This window comes from Pinus tabuliformis, chromosome 3_2, assembly GCF_031772625.1.
Source record: "Pinus tabuliformis cultivar Carrire ecotype Pingquan chromosome 3_2, CPIR1, whole genome shotgun sequence".
Lineage (NCBI taxonomy): Eukaryota > Viridiplantae > Streptophyta > Pinopsida > Pinales > Pinaceae > Pinus > Pinus tabuliformis.
Window position 1 is genome coordinate 730,061,498 of NC_142302.1, and position 19,434 is coordinate 730,080,931.

Genomic DNA, 19,434 nt, shown 5'->3' on the forward strand with positions numbered 1-19,434 from the left:
ATCTCAATCATACAGAAAGTAAGTACTCTTATGTCAAAAAACTAGCTTTGGCAGCTATGCAAGCTATTCAAAGATTTTGCCATTATATCCTATTACGGAAAACAACTGTCATTTCAGATTGCCACCCTATGACATACATTCTATCACGTAAATTACTAGGGGGAAAATATTCAAAATGGATAGTTATTTTACAGGAATTTTACTTAGAATTCATCAAATCTAAGTCAAAGAAATCACTATTTTTCACTAAGTTACTATTTGACCTTCCCTGGACCTCCATCGAATCAACATCCAAACCATCAATTTTGGATGAGTATCTGTTTCTAATTTCTTCATCTAATGCCTAGTATGTATATATACTGATCTATCTCCAAACCCAAACTTTTTGGCAAGACACCTCTCGCTCGCAACAACGACGTATTCGTTACTAAGCCAAATATTATCTGATCATTAGCGACACACTTTACCATCGTGGTATTGATACAGTTTTAAAAAGGTGCCTCACACATGAGGAGGCCAAGAAAGCATTGAATGGTTGCCCTTCAGGTGCCTGTGGTGGACACTTATCTGGATATGAAACTACACCAAGGATTCTTCGTGTCGGTTACTTCTCACCAACTATATTTAAAGATTATATTATTACTATCAGAAGGTCTCATGCATGCCAGATATATGACCGAAAAACCAGATTACCCCTACACTATTACATCCGGTCGTTGTTGTTGGCCCATTCGCCAAATGGGGCATTGACATTATGACATGTAACCCCACCTCGGCCAGGGGGCATGGGTATATTATAGTCGTTGTTGACTATTTTAGCAAATGGGCTGAGGCGATGCCAGTGGTGAAATGACTGCTCTTTTCTTTTTTAACCATGTGGTTTCCCAATTTGGTGTACCACAAGCCATAGTTACAGATCATGGGTTGCATTTTCGCAATCACATGATGGCTGAGTTGACTGCTAAGTTAGGACTGTCACATGATAGTTCTACCCCGTATTACCCGCAAGCGAATAGACAAGTTGAGCCCATAAACAAGGTCCTGAAGTGGATGTTGCAAAGAATGATAGGGGTTCATAAAAGAAACTGGAACTTAATCCTGTACTCTGCCTTGTGGGCATATCGAACCTCAGTGAGAAATGCAACTAGATTTACACCCTTTCAGTTGGTGTATGGTTTGGAAGCAATTTTACCGATACAATGTGAAATGTCATCACTCAAACTTGTGATTGACCTCTTACCTGACACTTCTGAAGAAGAATCGCATTTCTTGGAATTAATCCATCTGGATGAAACCCATCGAGATGCCACATTGGCTAATGAAGTGCATAAGAAATGTATTAAGGTGCAATATGACAGAAATGTCAAGCCTCGTATCTTCTAAGAAGGAGACCCGATCTTGCTTTACGATCAGGAAGATGATAAACTTGGAGCAGGGAAATTTGAACGAATGTGGATAGGTCCTTATGTTGTCAAGTGTGTTCTGGCGAAAAAGAGCCTACGAGTTAGTAGATTATGATGGGATCCAAATGTTATAGCCCCAAAATGGGTTGTACCTTAAATGTTACTATGCTTGATTAAGTGTAGTAAAACTCACTCTATATATGCTTTCATTGCATGTGTGTGTGTGTGTGTGTCTTTTAGAGAATTTTATCTGGTTAGTAATCTGCTTTGCATTTTTTGCAAATGTCGAAGTCTTTGGAACCTTTTTTTGGTTATGACGATGGTGCTAGTCATAGTATGCAAAATTTTTCTTCTGCAACAAGGGCCATTTTCGCTCCAAGTGGCAAGTTAGTGACTTTTCAAGGGATTTGTATGAGTTGATCGACGAAAAATATCATTGAGTATAGCACGTTGATTGAACTACTCTCTGATACCATTTCACTTGGCATTCGCCGAATCATTGTTAGGCTAGACTCACAACTCATTGTACTACAACTAACAAACATTTATACTTGTTGGGCAGTGGATCCCCTACGTAACGGTTTTGGGGTTTAAAGTCCACAAATTTGGGTACAAGTATGGAAAAGGTTCTGTGAAGCATAAATTGTAGTGAGTCAAGTCAAAGGGTTGTCCACCAGAGAATAATGTAAGAAAATAGGAAGTGAGTCGGCCTGCCCATGGTCTGTTAACCATGGGAATGTATAAATAGAGCAAGGCTCTAAGGGTAGAAGTCAATTTTTGGTTTTGGATCTTCAATGTTATGGTTTTATGAATGAGGCATTTTCTCTGAGTCTGTAAGGCTAAGTCGTGGTTGATAGTAGTGGAGTAGGCTTTGCAACTGTGTGCGCAGAGGCTTGGTAGAGTCCGCAACTGTGTATGTGGACCCCTACAGCTGAGTGCGCAGGGCGGATCTGGTTGTAATGAACAAGAGATAAATAAAGATAAGTGTTTTTGAATCATTGTGTGTTTTATCACAGATCTCTATGTCTATGCTTATGTTCTGAGTTTATGCAAATCTGTAAGACATATGGGTGCACACAATGGTTATAACTGTTAAATGTTTGCTTAAAGACCTTAAGAAGTAGATTTGAGCTATAATAAACTCAGTAGTAATAAGAATTTAAGAAGCACCTCGTCGCAGAAGACTGACAATAGTACAAGAGTGGCATGAGGGTGTAGATCAAATCACGACCCCTCCAGTCCCCATCTAGACATCCCTAGGGTGAGGAAACCTAGTTCCAGCACCCTCCCTTACTACCTTCGGTGAGACTTCAATCTGCACTCCACGAACTATTGCCGAAAGGGCCGGTAGTGTGGGATTTGTTTGGCTAAACACTTCTAAACCTGGGTCAGGCCCCATCAAGACAACAAATGGTTCCGTTTCTGGGATTGGGATCGGGTTAAGGGATGTCTTATGTCGGAATGCTGGAACCCTACGAAGAAAGAGATTAAAGATTGGTTGGATCAGAAGCTTCATGAGTTTGTGGTACAAGAAAACAAAACTCCACAGATATCCAAGGAGAGGTGGCTGGATCACTACATATGCACGGAAATCTATGAGATCTTCTTCGCATCCTTCTTGACTAAACTCTATGAGTGGATTGTGAGGCTAGCTGATAGTCAGGGAAGGTGCAAACTTGATAAACCCATTGTGTGGAATCCAGAGTTGGTACGCAGGCTAGAGGCATTTGAAGATAAAATTTCACGGGAAGTATATCACTGGTTGGATCGAATAATAGGAGGGTTTATAACTAAATTTATGATAAACATAGCTGTGAGTTATAGCGAAGTAGAAAGACGCTTTCTCAAAGGATCACGGGGTAAGTACATCAAATCATTGAATACCTGGATTAAAATGTTGTTATGTGAAAAACAGGTTATGCACATCCATTGATGTTTGGGCTAACATGGAGCAGAAGAGGCTACTGAGGGACCGAAGGAGTAGAGAATAGTCCCCTAATTTCATTTTCGTGAATAAGCGAGTTGGAGCTTGTAGGGTTCACCCACCGCACCTTTTCCACCACCGAGGGTTGTAATGGCGAGTGTGATTAGATGTACTTAGAGGCATAGGAAATGAGGAACCAGATCAGTTCTGGTTCATGGTAAAGGCAGTATGGGAAGCCCAAGGTGTTACTGATGATAACAACAAAAAGGTTACTTTGGTAATCATGCTGCAGGATTGCGTGTAGACATGGTATATAAAGCACTCTAGCAATCATCCGAATGCAGGAATAACGGAGATCCATGATGCATTGAACAAAGAATTTAGCTGGCCAAAATCAGAAACACAATCGATTATCGGGTTCAAAGAAATTGTGATGCTATTGGGTGAAACCCCTTGGGATCTAGATCAGAGACTAAAGAGTACGATCTGTGAGGCTAACATGATGTTGAAGGATATGCAGCACCACATGTGGTTTGTGGCGTCTTTGACACCACATCTAAGGACAACGCTATCACAACAAAAGATCTTGACCCAGACTGAAGCATTAGAGATAGCGATGAGGTTGCATAAAACCCCAATACAAGATCCTGGGTTGGGTGTTCAACAAATCCATGCGCAACTACAAAACCTATGCTTGGAGATGTAAAGTTTGAAAGAAAATAAGGCGCCCTAGCTAGAAGCATGCAAAGAGGTGTGGTGTATAAAATATAAAGGCCAAGGCCACGATAAGGATCATTACCCGATATACGTGAACTATTTGGCAGGGGGAGAACCAATGCCATTAAGACCAGAGGCGTAGGCAGGGCCAAGCATGGCGCCCACACTCTGGTGTGCAATCTGTCAGGTGGGAGGAAAGCACACAATGGACAACTGTCATCTATTGCAGAAGCCATGACGAACGAAATTTCCAAAGTTATGAGTTGCTGATGGATTGGACACCTGCTTAAAGAATGTAGACTGAGGAGTGAGGTGAGGATCCAGCCACTGCAATAGCACGCTGTGGATTCCAGGGACACAAAAGTGGATGAGGAGGAATGGGACCTGGATGAGGCATGGACAATTAATCTGCTACAATTGTGGAGGACCTGGGCAATACGGGCATGACTGCATGAACTTGACCAGAAAATGTTGCCCGTACTATTACCAGTTTGGTCATGAAGTGGTAGATTGCCCCACACTAATTGCATAGATGTGTGAAAAAGGGATGCTTCAGTCTACTCCCATACAGAATGTCCAAATGATGAAGGCTGAACCACATGAAGAGGACCCTAACGTGAACATGGTGCTCAAAAGCAGTGCAACTACAAGAGACGATAAGGGGAAGCAACCTGAGGAGGATACATGGGTTCGCAAGGCCCCTACAAAGCGACCTGAGTTTGATTTGGAATGCGCAAAGGAGACATTTATGGAAGCTAAGAAGAGCTTCATGGAGGTCTCTACTTCAGGTAGTAAGGACCAAACTAAGCTATAAATGGACCCTTCTATGCTAAATACCTTTTTAGAGACACGGATGAAGCTACTATGGGACAATAAAGTAATTAAGGGATTGCAAGAGTTCATAACTATGTGCGTCGGGTCGTGTGAACCATGCATGGTCTAGAAACTAAGCAAGCATGCTTTGCGTACTGGACAGGAAATGCAATTGACTAGACAGATTGGTGACTATGAGATGGATCAGGCCGTTCTGGACTTGGGATCAGATGTGAATGTACTACCTAAACAAACCTAGGAACGCATGGGCAGGTCCGCACTAAAATGATCTCCTATTCAATTATGGATGGAAAACCAATAGAAGATCTTGCCCATTGGGAGATTGCAAGGATTTATAGTAGATATCGAAGGCATGAGCACACAAACAGATTTTGAGGTAATAGAAATTGTGGATGATAGTAACCCATACCCTGCATTGCTAGGGATAGACTGGGCCACAGAAATGAATGGAGTCATCATCCTAAAGAGATGAAAAATGGTATTTGAGAAAAAGTCTCTAGGTGTAGTGGTTCTGCTGGACCCAGTCGAAGGAGCGCGATACACTCAACCTGTGTGCAATTAGGACAGTGATGATGAACTAGACTGCATCTAGTAGATCACAGCGTAAGATCAGGATTCGGTGAATCCAATGGTGGATGGGAGAATCTCATGGGAACATGACAGTTCCTACACATCAGACTCAGATGAAGAGATTGAGTGATGGCAGAAGTGATTGCATGAGGTAACAATGCCAAATTGTAACATGATGGTTAGATCACTATGCCGCATAACAACAGAAGCAAGGGAACTGCCAATAGATGTGGGTGCAACGAATGTGGAGGAACCCGTAGACCACTGCGAAAAGGCAATACTAAAAAAAAAGTTGCAGGGTGTGTAAATAGGGGCATTGTATGCAACAACTCCACATGGGTGGAGTACACGTCAAATGACTTAGAGGAACTAGCGTGAACGTAGCAGGCAGGTGCGTGTAAGGTTTGCAGGACAAATAGGGTTCAGCATCCATCAATGATGTAGGATGAAGGTGTATGTTTGGCAACTGCCTAACCAAATAAGAATCAAGAATCAAATTCTACCACGACAGTAAGAAAAGTGATGCCTTCCAGCTGTTCACAAGAAAGCCTTCACAAAAATTTGTGGGAGTAGGAACAGAGTTCGCCAGAGAAAACAAACCAATGAAAAGCTACGTGTACCAATAGTTTGATGGGAATGTAGGACCATAAGAAAAAGTAGGAGTGTAAAGGTGATCATATCATCGACCAGGAGGCCAGCAGAATCTCCCTAGATTGTAGCCCCCACAGGACACAAGAACTGGAGTAAAGGAATTTGGAAGTTGCAGGAAGCCCTTCGGTGTGAGAGTTGGAGACTTCGCGAGCTCAATGAAGAATGGGCATGGTTGAGGAGGAAAATCGTAAGGTTGAATGGAGAAATTAGCAAATTAAACACCGAAGTCACACAAGTAGACCACGTGAAACTAATGGGGTCAGGCCTGGCCAGCCCTACTACTACATTAGAGCAAGCTGCGACCCTTCTATCATGGCTGTGACTGCACCGTACTAAACAAAGGAGCATAGAACATGATGTGCTACTAAACACAAAGAGACTCGAAGGGTGCCCACAACCCGGGCTAGCAGGGAAGCGGAAGTCTCACACGTCGGGTGCGACCACCTGACTAGCTGTGGAAAGCACAGTCTCAACACTCCAAGCAGTTGAAAGGAGGCACGGGACTATAAACAAATCTGCAGGAGAGATCCGTAAAAAGGAGGTTCCGCGTAGGGCCAGTCCAACAAAAACCCTTGGGGTGACCCCACAACAACACTTGGATATTTGAGAGTCGAGCTAGTACAGAACAACAAACACCCCTCTTCCTAGACACCAATGAGTATGAACCTGAGTGGATCCAGGATAGAACCCATGTCTAGAACCAGACTAAGGTTCACGGAAGAGCCGTATGAAACCCAGGAGGAGATAATAAATGTCACCGTTGCTCTAGAGGTTCCAAAATCCCCATGCGTGCTGCAACCCTATAAAGACAAGTAGACTATGGGGCTAGTCTGGGTATTACCAAGATTCAGTAAATTATCAGTGGCAGAAAAGGGCAAAGCAATCACCACTGAAATCGAGGAGGATGAGGAATATTTGCAAGCCTTGATCACTCAGATTGAAGCACAAGATGAGGAAGAGGAGGATGCTTTCCAAATACCTTTGCTACCACCATATATCTCTCCATGGAAAGGGACAGCCAAGGTACCGAAGGACCTAGAGGCCACGAAGAGTATGCTCCAGACTCCACTTCTTCTGGATGAAATAATATTTGATGGTCTACCGCTGGGCCGAATACCGAATATCAAGTTCGAAGACTGGGATATTGCAGACAATGAGAAGTTCCCCTAATTAGCCGAGGAGAAATTACTACAATAGAAGTGGTTCGGGGCATGGAACAGGCAGGATTACTTAATCTGAGTTGGATACCCCACTATCACCACGTGGGCATCACCATTTTTGTTATATGTTAGTTATTATGTCTGGTACATGATGGGTATCTTTGGCTAGAGAAACCAATTCCCATCATGGCCGATCTAGTACACCGAATTTCCTAGCTACCTACAAAAGAAAAAAACCCTACAGACATAGCTAGAACAAGTAGCAACATAGGCCTTGCAGAAGCCATGAAGTTTAAGTATAAGCCGGAAAAAGAGAAGCAAGGGTATGTCATAGCAAGCATCAAAGACCGAGCGGTTTGTGTCACCACCTAGTTACTGGCCGGTAAGCTCATGATGAAATGTCACGCAGACGAGGTACCAGCCTCTATCGTTGCACTTATGGAGCAATGTGCAGAAGGGGTTCAGTTCAACTGGGCGCAGTTTCTCTATGACGATTTTTTGATGAATTATTGGGAAGCACAGAAGCAAGGTAAGAATTTCCATTACGCATGGTTTCTCCTAATGATCCTACTAGTTTTAGGAGAACTGCCAAAGGGTAGCCAATTTCCTGACATTGAGAAGAAACTCCCTGAAGCCGTGTGGTATAACTCACTCCGGGCTATGAAAGATGCCATGAGGATTCATGATATCAAGGTGTTTTGGATATTCATGGAGGCAAGTATCCAAACATGGATCTCTCGTAGACCGCGGTTATCCCCGGCAGTATACAGCAGTTTACAAAGAGCGGCTGAGTTCAAGGAGGACATGCATAATCTGTATATCTGGACGCGAAAGGATCCAAATCAAACATGGGTAATGCTTTCATTCATTGCAACGAATGATGCAATTTACGAGGTAATGGTAGCATGGCCCCTAGAGTGGCGCACCCTGGACTTGGCCGAATTAGAAAGGATGGCAACACAATAGCGAAAGAAGGAACTCAAGCTGTGAATCACTAGGATGGCGGAAAGGGCTCGCCAAGAATAGAAAGTAGCCTCGCAGTAGGAGGCAACCCAGGAAACAACAGCGACCATCACTGCAATTTGTGAAGAAATTAGGAACGATCAAGAAATGTCCATAGAGGAGGACATATGAGGGGAAGTAGAGACACCGGAATGCAGAGACCTTACTACAAAATCAACCCAAGTTAAGAGGCTGCGTATCCAGGAGCCACCACATACATGCAAAAAGACAAAGACAACAAAGACCTTGGAGAAAGAATTTCTTGACAGAAGCAAACCAGCACGTGATGTCACTAAAGGTGCTCTATAGGAGTTGATGTCAGAGCAAACAACTGTGTTGGGGGAGCTTAGGGAATAGTTGCAGGCATTACAGGTGCAACCCCTAGGAGGGATGATTCTGACCCTTGCGAAAGGTCTAACCGTAGTTAAGCAGATGGTGTGCGCCTCCAGAATGAACACTCTAATATTACCAGTGGGCGTTGTCGTAGCAGAAGCTGAAGGTGACATGAGGGGTTGAGGGCTGAATTTGACCGCCCTTCCTAGAGAAACCCTATACACACTGCAGGATGGGGTAACCACTGACCTTCACACCACGGAAGGTTGCACCCTCCAAGTATTAATGGATATAAAGGGAAATCTGGAATGGATCAGTCTACAACACGACAACTTGATTGCACACAATTAAGGATTGGAACAGGTCATGTAGGAGGTCTGTAGTATTATACCAGAACTGGTTGTGCCAATTGAACTCCATGCAATGAGAAGATTCATCACATGGTGGTAGGATTTCAGAAGGCTCAAGCGGAGGCCGCGAAAGCTCAATAGGAGTTGAAATTGCAGATCGCAAAGCTAAGGATGAAGGCGTAGCCTACTACACCCCCGAAAGTTCAAAAGCAGCACCGCTACGAAATTCATGTAGGACTGGAAGTGATAGAGTGCGATGTCCAAGATTTCTTGGGATTCTTGGATCAGTCCCTCCTTACACTCACATCCCTTGAGAAATACCCAATGCTACATTAGGTAGAAACAGAACCACGGAAGTTGCAACAGGCTTATGACAAAGTCCAGGGGATTGCGCAAATAGTCACCTTAACGCAGTGATTAGCCAAGATGAGGGAGGCCCAGGCTCTCAAGGCACAAGTCGACGCCACTCAGTAGAAAGAAGCAGTGGCTAAAGAACACATCCAGCCTTGGCTTGATGAGGCAGTCGTGGTCTCCACCAACATCGAGGGAAAGTTAGCACACATGCAGGCAGTATATGAACCCGGACAAGCAACTGAAATAGATATTGATGCATCGGTGGCTCACGTACAATGGGTACACTAGATGGCGGAAGAATTTGTTGCAAGGATAAGCAATGCGTAGAAGTTTTTGAACGATCTCTATGCAAAGATTGCTGCACCAGCCGAGTGACTCGGGACGAGTCACAATGATTGTGTTGGGGACCTGTTGGGTGGTCGATCCCCCACGTAACAGTTTTGGGGTTTAAAGTCCACAAATTTGGGTAAAAGTATGGCAAAGGTTCCATGAAGTGCGTGAAACACAAATTGTAATGAATCAAGTCAAAGGGTTGTCCACCTGAGAATAATGTAAGAAAATAGGAAGTGAGTCGGCCTGCCCATAGTCTGTGGACCATGGGAATGTATAAATAGAGCAAGGCTCTAAGGGTAGAAGTCAGTTTTTGGTTTTGGATCTTGAATGTTATCGGTTTATGAATGAGGCATTCACTCTGAGTCTGTAAGTCTGAGTCGTGGGTGATAGTAGTGGAGTAGGCTCTGCAGCTGTGTGCGTAGAGGCTTGGTAGAGTCCGCGACTGTGTGTGAGGACCCCTGCAGCTGAGTGCATAGGGCGGATGTGGTTGTAATGAATAGGAGATAAATAAATATAAGTGTTTCTGAATCATTGTGTTTTTTATCATAGATCTCTATGTTTATGCTTATGTTCTGAGTTTATGCAAATCTGTAAGACATATGGGTGTGCACACTGGTTATAACTATTAAATGTTTTCTTAAAGACCTTAAGAAGTAGATTTGGGCTATAATAAACTTAGTAGTAATAAGAATTTAAGAGGTGCCTCGTCGCGAAAGACTGACAGCAGTACAAGAGTGGTGCGAGGGCGCAAATCGGATCGAGACCCCTCCAGTCACCATCTAGACATCCCTAGTGGCGGAAACCTGGTTCCAGCACCCTCCCTTACTACCTCGGGTGAGACTTCAGTCCGTGCTCTGCAGACTATTGCTGAAAGGGATGGTAGCACGGGATTTGTTTGGCTAAACACTTCTGAACCTGGGTTAGGCCCCATCAAGCCAACAATACTGTCAGAAATCCAAATTTTTTTCATATGTTCCTTAGAGTTCGTATTTTGGAAGGATGTTTTGAACACATTTAATATCAACATATTTCCAGAAATATTAACACATTAACTAATTCTCTAGCGAATTATGTGTTAAATAGACATTTGCAACATATGTAAAGTAATATTTTCAATTCACGTCATCAGTTGAATAGGATTGCATATAACCATAAAAAACTATGAAAGCAAAATAGATATGTGTTTTAAAAGTTTTTACAAAATTTGTGCCCAAGACACATTTGGTCATCTAACCTGAAAACTCAAAAATGCATACAAAATATCCTAAGTAGATCTAGTGGTGCTCATGGTAACAGGTCATAGCCTGTGCTATCATGAGCAAAAGCCTAGCCCAATGGTTAGGAACACCAATAGTGTGGCGTTGTAGCCTCATAGGTAACTCCTTGATCTAGATATCTAGAATACCAGGGGTTAATCCCTCTATGTGATCCTGCAACTTTACTAAGGTTTGGACCAAATCCAGCTCCTAGAGAACTGCCCTCCCGATGTTTCTCTATGGTAGCCCACCTGCAACCTGTTGGCGTATCGTAGGTTGAATAGTACGCACATATGTATGCATAGGAGTAATTTTAGTTTACTCTTGGAAACATTAAAAAACACAAAAAACATGTAGAGACTTGAAAAATCAAAAAACACTTTAGTCAAACAACTTACCCATAGCACCCCATTGTGCTCCGACTGGTAGAATCAAGTCTGCATATCCACGATAATCCATCCCTGAGTATGGATGATTCTCGATAATGACATGTTGTCACTCAAGCCAACTGGAAAATGCAGGGCAGGTAATGGGTGTTCACTAATCAGCATGTCAAGCCATTAATTCAACCCACCTCTACATACGTGGATCTCTAAGACCAACCGCACCTAGTGAAACATGTTGTGGTTACATCAATGGGATTTTCTCTAAGGAAAAAGCAATCAAGATTGAACCATAGCAAAAATTCTTCATCTTACCACTTTTTAGCTTAGTCAATTGTTCTTTCAACAGGGAAAGTACAGCCTCACACCAGTTGAAAACTTTTGGCTCTAGACACTCTAGTGCATACTACATATAAGATCTGTTCGCCAGATGTAGTGTCACACTGCCAGCCAATTTTGCGATCGTAAAGAGGATCGTTCTTAAAGGAAAATCACTTGTTCGCCAGATGTTTATTTTACCATCCCTGCTAGGCTGTGTACTTGATCGACAAAATCGTCTGATGTAATCTCTCACCAATTCACCTCCACGGGAAAATCCTAAAAGTCAGATGGGGGCACCTCGCCGTGACAATCTGGTAAGAGAGTAAATATCCTCAATAGTAATAGGGACCATCTTGTCCCTAATGTGAAATGTCTGATCTATTGGATCCCATGCATGAACAAGGAACTGCAATAGTTCTATTTTTTGCTTCATTTTAGAAAACTTGAAGTATTTGAGTAACCTACAATCCTTGAGGGCCTCAACTGTACCCCGGTTATTTAGGGAAACCATGTGTTGTTCTTCATCCTCTCTTTCTTGCCATATAATTGACATTCTGATCCAATGAAAGTCTGAAACACAATCATAAGCTAAATTAGGATCCATTCCATGTAAAAAACAAGGAAAATTTTGAAGCAAACAACTAAAACCAACTTGGGAAATGCACTCAGCACAGCCTAGACATAGAGATAGTGTGCTTCAGAGCATCTAGTCTTCTATCTGGGTGCTCTTCAATGCAAGTTTTGATGTGAAAGCCTACACTGATCACAGGGCAAAAAAATGAAACCCCGGGGGCCCCAAAAAACCCTAATAGTTGCTTGAAATGACAAAAGAATAAACTGAAAAGAAAGTAGAGAGGTTTAGTTCCAACCTGGTCTGGGCAACTCGAGAAATCGTCCGCAGAATCTTTCGCAATCAGCTAGTGAAGTTTGAGGTATAAACTGAGCTCAAAGCACAAAACTGGATGGTAAGTTCCAAATGGAAAAAATGATTTGGTAAAAACTGATTTTATGTTTATTTCATGTTAATTATCGACTAAAAATTAGTATTTGCCTATTTTTACCTATGAAATAGATATTTTTAATCCATTTGGTGATGTTTTAAGCAGGTTTACAACTGATTTGCAGAATTCAATGTGCTCGATTGGAAATTGTACTTTTGACCACAAAGCAAACTTTTATTTCTTTTCGAGCTTTGTTAAAAACAAAAAAGGAAACCCCTTGGAGTCGTTTTTAAGCTCTTTTTAGACTTTCTAAACATGAATATATTGTCGAGAGCTTGTCCTCTCCAGCTCGTTAACGGATTGGAAACGATATCTCTCTTGTATTATTTTACGCTTTTTCGGACTTGAGAGATGAATTTACGAAAAAGAAGTTGGGGAGTTTTCTTTTTGTCCCTTTTTCAAACTCTCTAAACCTGAAATGGAATGAGTTATCTTTGTCATTAAACTCGTTAAAAACATTAAATAGTGACAAATTTGTCCATCTAGACAAGACTGAGTTTCACCTTCACTAGACTCATTAAAACATCAAATAGTGATGGATTTTCCCGAAGGGTGAAATTATACAACAAGCATACGTTATCCTCCTCAAGTTTGATAAAAATAAAGAGGTACTGGTCAACAATGACTGGGGAAAATGGAAAAAAAGGGAAAACCACTTTATGTTAGCAGGTCGCTCTTGAACATGAGACTCTGGGTTGGGTTATTAGCTTGATGGTTATCACACCATTGGTCTATCATACCATCCATCGCTTTGTTTTGGGTCAATGCTACCAATTCACTTTAATGTCACTGACATGTTCAAGAGAAGTCATCTAGTCAAAATCCATATTTTGTAATACCATAAACCTTCATTTTCATGATTGCAATTCCTGAACTTTGTGTCGGTAGTCAAATTCCATCTCTAAAATCACTACACTCATTTCGTGCCGATGATGTGTGATACATCAAGGCCCTCCTGCGACGAGTCACTTCTTGTTGACATCAACTCATTATCCAAGAAGTTGACCTAGAAACACCCATTCAGTACCTTGAGGCTTGCATGCATCAATGGCAGGTTTCTCACTTTTGGCGATAGGCATACATTAATGGCCTTCAACCAAAAGAATTTGTATGGTGTTTGACATCAAATCATCCATTCACACCATGCAGAATGTACTGCAGTACCTTGAGGATCATTATCATTATCGATGATTTCTCTCGCATCTGTTAACAACTTACATCATCGGCTGGTAATGAGATGGTGTCTTCCCATGTACATATTCAGATCACATATTCACATGGTTAGACTAGTACTTGAGTGAATGGTTGAATGAGATTTAAGACCCTGGATCTAGTTTCATCCATCTGGGCTACGATATCAGGAGTACTAAATCATATGTACAAAGGCTTTACATTGATATTCATTCCAATCATGGGTCTATATATGTAGATGACTATTTATATACATGTAATGAAAGTTTATAAGCTGAGCATGGGTATGCCTTCCCTCAACTATTCATGTAAAATCAAATACTATGATATGTGTATTGTAATTTATACAAGACACCTTCCACTTCGATACCTCCTCATCACATTGTAAAGCGTTTCATTTGACATTGGAATTTTCCCAACTTCATGCTTTAGGGGGAAACTGTTACAGATCTATTTGGGCACATCAACTCCCAACATTGAGACCAATGTTTTAGGACTCATCAAACCCTAAAATCAGCTGTTTTATGCCCTAAACAAGTCAACCCTTTGAATGCCTCCTTCCCAGACAGTTTCATGACTTGAAGACATATAGATATTGCCTCTAGAGGGACTAGCGCAGGTAAGCCCTTATGAAGGTATGTTGCAGAGTAGCTATGTTCACAGGCAGGGTGCTCTATAGAGCACTTAAGCTTCCTTTCACCTGTGCTGGGCAAGAATGAGCTAAATTCACATAGGGTTTTGGGAATATTCTTATCTTGTGGAGTCATCTAGAAGTTTCCCGTCTTATCAACTCCTATGATCTTGCAAATGGATGAGGATAGAGTTAAGGATCATCCTATCCTCTCATCCCTTCCTCCATGGAACTAATTATATGGAAGGCCATTCAATGTCACCATTAATGACAAAACCTCCTTCATCTTCCTATAAATTGACCACTCATCTAAGTGATCAGGGGCTAGATTATGTTGAATTATAAGGAGATAATGCTGCTATGAGACTTGACTTTGGAGAAAATGATGTGATGCTACAAGCTTGTCTTACTTTTGATGTGATGTGGATGGGATCCAAGCTGGAGGAATGACATTCAATCAGACACTTATGGTTGTAATTCCTTCTTCTATCTAATAAAGTGTTTGAACTTTTTTCCATATAATGTGTTCTTTCATAATGCTTATATGTATGAATTGCTTCTGATTCCTTTCATTTATATTCAGTGGATCGTATGCTTTGATCGTTTTTTGTCTTCTGTTGTCTTGACAGGGTACTTTTCAAGTGAATTAAGTACGGGAAGGAGTGATGGAATCGATACAAGGGAGATGAGAGGAAAGTAGAATTACATGTAGGCCTTCTATCCTCTCTTCTTATCTATTTCTTATAGGGAAAGTCTAAAACACTTTAAACTGTTGTTCTAGGCATAGCTACTTGTCTAAAATCTGTTGGGCATCCCTGAAAAACCATTATTTTCGCAAAGACTCAGCTACTTCATCCCAGAGTTCCATCTTTCTTTCGCTGCAAGAAAAACTGGGCTCAAATTATGTTCAAAGCTTTATAAGCTTGAGGGTTTCAACCTTCTTTTTTGAAACATGTTCACTGTCAGGTGTAGTGGCAAAGCCAACATACACAACCACCTAAAGATTATCTGCATACACAGTTGTTTTATGATCACAGTCAAAATTTTCAGGCCCTGTCAAATTAACCAAGTTGCTGCACCCATTTATAACCTTCTCACTTAGCTTAATTTTCTCTGGTACAAATTCATTCAATGGTTGCTCTGAAAATCCTACCGCATTGTCATCATAAACTGATTTGGTTTGATCTGCATGATTCATGCCTTCAGAAGTAGTTTTAGGAACTTCTTAAACTTTAACATCATTATGTATTGTAATGTCCTAAAAACATGGAAGTCCAATATCTAAAATCAAAGAATCATGTGGGGTCGAAGTACTTTTAGGGACTAGTCCCATATCTACATCAGTCAGATGTCCATTATCTGGTTCATAAAAGTAAAAATAAATAAAACAAGAACGCCGGCAAACAATCCAGGCAGAAACACACAAAGCCACAAATTCACAAAGAGAAATTTTCATTATTTACAAACTCAGATTACAAATTTAAGGCATCTCAGCCTTAATAAAGAATTCCTCCAGCAACTACATTTCTTCCTTCTCTCACACGCACAGGGTTTTTCCTTCTCTTTCTTCTCCCCCTCTTGATTCCCTAATGAATTCTTAAATTCTTGTCATACATACATTCAGTTTTACTGATTTTTTTAACTAAAATTAGTTCATTAACTGAATCTTGTTCAAGGTTGGCCTGGCTGTCCATGTGGTCGTCCACGTGTCTCTTTCTCTATTTTTTTTTTCACTAAGGGTTCGGATGCTCCTGCATCAGACTCCCGAGGTACAAAAATTATGACCTCCTTGTCATATGCTCCCGAGGTACAAAAATTATGACCTCCTGGTCATATGCGTTTCCTTGTCAGTAGCAATTCTACCCACTGTTTCACTTCTTCAGTGGAACTGCCTTCATGTGAGCTGCAACCAAACCTCTATAATAGCAAGTCCTCCCTACTACCAAATGCCCTACCAAGATTTTCTCCTAAGCTTAGTCCTCTCGGCATTTCCGTGGTTCTCTCCTCTCGAACCAATTGAGCACTCCTACTCCAGGTTTGCTACAATCCTCTCACCTTCACAAAATAAATTTAAAAAAATTACAAGCTTACAAATCTTTAACAACTCTACCTCTTCTTTCTTCATATGAAAAAACTCCTTTCCGCAGGAAATATTTTCCCACTCTGATACCACTTGATGATGACAAGATTTCGGGGCGAACCCAAAATCCCATTTCCCTAATAAAATTCGTCTTGTGGCCACCACGCTTCCTCTACGGATTCTTGCTGCACCAAGACCAACCAATCCTTGAGGATTCACCTGCACTGAAAAAGTGAGATTACAACATTTGTTGTCTTTAAGTGCTTGAATGACACAACCCAATTCAAGCTCTCCCTGCACTCGCTTCTTGTTCTCTGTTAATGCTTCTCTTCCCAATTGTTCTGGTAGTGAAGCCACGCAACCGCATATGTTCGATCATCAATGACTTTTCGTGTTTCGTACACTAGAAACTCTCTGCCGCCTAAGATATGGTGACCTGCCAATCTACTAGGCATCCCTAAAAAACTGTTCTTTTCGTAGAGACTCAACTATTTCGTCCCAGAGTTCTGTCTTTCTTCCACTACAAGAAAAACTGGGCTCAAATTCTGTTCGAAGCTTTATAAGCTTGAGGGTTTCGACCTTCTTTTCTAAAACATGTTCACTGTCAGGTGCAGTGGCAGAGCCAACATACGTAACCACCCGAAGATTATGTGCATCTACAGTTTTTTTATGATCACAGTCAAAATTTTCAGGCCCTGTCAAATTAACCAAGTTGCTACACCCAATTATAACCCTCTCACTCAACTTAATTTCCTCTGGTACGGATTCATTCAATGGTTGCTCCGAAAAGGCTGCCGCATTGTCATCATAGACTGATTTGGTTTGATCTGCATGATTCATGCCTTCAGAAGCATTTTTAGGAACTTCTTGACCTTTAACATCATTATGTACTGCGACATCATGAAAACATGCAAGTCCAAACTCTGAAATCAAAGAATCATGCAGGGTCAAAGTACTTTTAGGGACTAGTCATATATCTACATCAGTCAGATGCCCATTATCTAGTTCACAAAAGTAAAACAAAATAAAACAAGAACACCAACAAACAATCCAGGAAAAAGCACACAAAGCCACAAATTCACAAAGAGAATTTTTCATTATTTACAAACTCAGATTACAGTTTTAAGTCATCTCAACCTTAATCAAGAATTCCTCTAGCAACTACATTTTTTCCCTCTCTCACACGCACCGGGTTTTACCTTCTCTTTCTTCTCCCCCTCTTGATTCCCTAATGAATTCTTAAATTCTTGTCATACATACATTTAATTTTAACTGATTTCTTTTAACGAAAATTAGTTCCACGTGGTCATCCATGTGTCTCTTTCTCTAATTTTTTTTCCACTAACGGTTTGGATGCTCCTGCATCTCTCTCTCTCTCTCTCTCTCTCTCTCTCTCTCTCTCTCTCTCTCTCTCTCTCTCTCTCTCTCTCTCTCTCTCTCTCTCTCTCTCTCTCTCTCTCTCTCTCTCTCTCTCTCTCTCTCATTCCTCTCTTTATCTCACTTTGTCCCTTTATCCCTCCCTCTATCACCCTCCCCACCCCCCAATCCCACCTCAACGATTTCCTATCAAGTCATTCTTCCCCAGCCCCCATTCTTTGTCTATCTCTCTCAATATTTTTCTCCTTATCTCCCATGGCCCATTTATATCCCTCCCTCTCCACCCTGCAAGCCCACCTCAACCATTTCCTTGCAACTCATTCTTCCCCACCCCGCATTCTTTGTCTATCTCTCTCCTTATTTTTCTTCTTATCTCCCTTTATATCCCTCCCTTCCCATGCCCCTTTAAACCCTTGTCAACCATATACCATGTGTTAAAGTCAATAGCTACATGAATGTGTGCACATTCCTAGAGCTAGAAATCCACACACATTATTTGAACACATGTTTTGTTGGGATTGAAAATGCACACATGCTATTTTGAATTCAAAAATTTTCTTGCAAGAGTTTTACCTGTATGGTGATTTGGTTTCCTAGAATGTAGGTTGGAGATCATAGACCTGGTGGTTTGGGCTTCAAATACATTAAAACATCAATTTTGCAGAAAACACATATATATCTATATCACTAACATTGTTTTTCTATAAGCTAGACAGATCCATTGACCTTGAAACTACATACCTATATAGATTTGAGTGTTCTTTTCTGTGTGTACATTTGTATTATAATTATTTGTTTTTACTATTTTTAATACATTTTTATTTTGAAATGTATCAATCTTAAAATCCATCCCTTATGGAAAAAAATATATGGTGCATTAGAGGACATTAAGAGCTACAATATTATAAAATGAATGTTCGATAATGGTAAGACCCTTTTAGGTTGCACTAATGGAAAGCCTTATAATTTAAATGTATAATGAATTTCATAATATATAAAAGATATAAAATTAAGATTATGAATTTTGAAAATTAATGGTGCATAAGAATTGTCTGTTCTCTACAACTCCACAAGTTTTTGTAGCAAGATTCCATCATTTACATACTCAAAGGTTGCACAAAAACATAAGATTTATATTTTTCATGAAAATAACATATGTATGTTGAGAAAAGTTAAAGTTAACATAACTAGACACAATTTCCATAAATAAAAATTATATATCCAAAAATACAACTCATTTTCTCACATTTCATCTTTCTACACCATCTTCAAATTCATTGGGTAAGTAACTATAATTAACCTTGCAAGTTAACATATTTTTATTTTTCTAGGTTTTCCTTGCTACTAAGACCACCTACCTTAATGGCACACATGCATGATTGCATTCTACAAGATGGAGAGTGCATGCTAGATTTTGAGATGGTACACATCCTAGAAAATTTCATAAGGAAATAAATCTAAATAGTATATATAAAATATGTTAAAAAAACTTAAAGATAAGGTAAATTAAGTATTTATGCATATTTGTTTTGACAATCTCTTCAAATGTGTGAGATCTTCAAA